Source organism: Apodemus sylvaticus, chromosome 9, assembly GCF_947179515.1.
Source record: "Apodemus sylvaticus chromosome 9, mApoSyl1.1, whole genome shotgun sequence".
NCBI lineage: Eukaryota > Metazoa > Chordata > Mammalia > Rodentia > Muridae > Apodemus > Apodemus sylvaticus.
The window spans coordinates 41196022-41198154 of record NC_067480.1 but is presented as its reverse complement, the minus strand read 5'-3'; the positions used below and the strand labels follow the sequence as shown (position 1 = coordinate 41198154).

Sequence of the window (2133 nt, the reverse complement as noted above, 5' to 3'; positions counted from 1 at the left end):
CCCTTGTCTTTTAGTTTCGGAACTCAGAGCAATTTCAAACCAGCGATGAGTCTGGGCTTGGCTTTATCTGAACATCAAATTTCTGCTTGATGGTTCCAGTAGCATGGAACACCCTCTCCTAAGGATCTAACCTCAAAAGCACCAGCCAGACGACATTTCCATCAACCGCTTTCAAATGAGTCCTAGCAAACTCAGGAACTCTGTTATTGTTAGTCATCCCAAGCCAACCCCTGTCCTGTGGTGACTGAAGACCTCCTCTGACCGATGATGGAATTTCCTTGTTCTCAGCCTATCTTCCTCAGTGGGACTTCCAATGAATTCAGAGGTCATCCTTGTGTAATTAGACCCATCGTTCTAGCGAATCAATACTTGAAATTGTCAGCAGAAGAAATTGTTCTACACTTCTAAGGAAGTGAGGCTAATTTTCCTGCTATAAAATTAATCTGAGGCCATGGCTCAGTGGGTCAAGTGATTTCTCCACAGGCTTGAAGATCAGAGTTTGGATGCTGAGTACCCACAGAAAAGGCTTGACATGTGCTCGCTTCGGCAGCACATATACTAAAATTGGAATGATACAGAGAAGATTAGCATGGCCCCTGCGCAAGGATGACACACAAATTCGTGAAGCGTTCCATATTTTTTTTCAGAATGGCTAAGGTTAAAAATTCAGGAGACAGCAGGTGTTGGCGAGGATGTGGAGAAAGAGGAACACTCCTCCACTGCTGGTGGGGTTGCAAATTGGTACAACCACTCTGGAAATCAGTCTGGCGGTTCCTCCGAAAACTGGGCACCTCACTTCCAGAAGATCCTGCTATACCACTCCTAGGCATATACCCAAAAGATTCCCCGGAATGTAATAAGGATACATGTTCTACTATGTTCATAGCAGCCCTATTTATAATTGCCAGAAGTTGGAAAGAACCCAGGTATCCCTCAACAGAAGAGTGGATGCAAAAAATGTGGTATATATACACAATGGAGTACTATTCAGCCATTAGAAACAATGAATTCATGAAATTCTTAGGCAAATGGATGGAGCTGGAGAACATCATACTAAGTGAGGTAACCCAGACTCAAAAGATGAATCATGGTATGCACTCACTAATAAGTGGATATTAACCTAGAAAACTGGAATACCCAAAACATAATCCACACATCAAATGAGGTACAAGAAGAACGAAGGAGTGGCCCCTTGTTCTGGAAAGACTCAGTGAAGCAGTATAGAACAAAATAAGAACAGGGAAGTGGGAAGGGTTGGGTGGGAAAACAGAGGGAGGGAAAGGGGACTGATGGGACTTTCAGAGAGGGGGGTCCAGAAAAGGGGAAATCATTTGAAATGTAAATAAATATATCAATAAATTAAATAATAATAATGATAATGATAATAATAATAATAATAAAAAGAAGGGAATTGGCAAAAGAAAAGAAAAGAAAAGAAAAGAAAAGAAAAGAAAAGAAAAGAAAAGAAAAGGCTTGACATGACAGTATGCACCTGCAATCCCAGGGCTGGGCGTGCAGAGACAGGAGGACTCTTTGGGGGTGCCTGGCCAGCTAGCCTGACTGAATGAGTAAGACCTGGGTTTATTGAGAGACCCTGTGTCAGAAAATAACATGACAGTTAAAAGAGGAAGACACCAGATGTCAACCTCTGGCTTCTACATATACATGAAAACACACACACACACACACACACACCACACTCATACACAAAATTATTTAGTTACATTTGGTTATGATACAATTATTCATCTTTGAAAATAGATGTTTTAATCCTTCTGGTGCCATACTTAAGATCTCCTGCAATATTTCTAAGTTAACTTTGTTCTAACCTTTCTTCACTCCTCCGATACCATCTCTCCTTTTCTGCGCCTCAGTCATGCAATACCTCACCTTCCATCCTTGTAGTCATTTAGAGGGTTAAAAACAGGTGTGTGCTGGTGGCGCACGCCTGTAATCCCAGCACTCTGGGAGGCAGAGGCAGGCAGATTTCTGAGTTTGAGGCCAGCCTGGTCTACAGAGTGAGTTCCAGGACAGCCAGGGCTACACAAAGAAACTGTGTCTCGAAAAAAAAAAACGAATAAAAAAAAACAATAAATAAATAAATAAATAAATAAAATAGATAGATAGATAGAT

General features: G+C 41.4%; 1 non-coding gene across 1 annotated transcript; it reads left to right on the top strand.

Annotated features, from left to right (window-relative positions):
* The first annotated feature begins 534 nt into the window (after positions 1-534).
* LOC127693193 (U6 spliceosomal RNA) lies at positions 535-641 on the top strand. Its single transcript, XR_007979646.1, has one exon. It is a non-coding gene; the product is annotated as a U6 spliceosomal RNA (small nuclear RNA).
* The last annotated feature ends 1492 nt before the right edge of the window (positions 642-2133 follow it).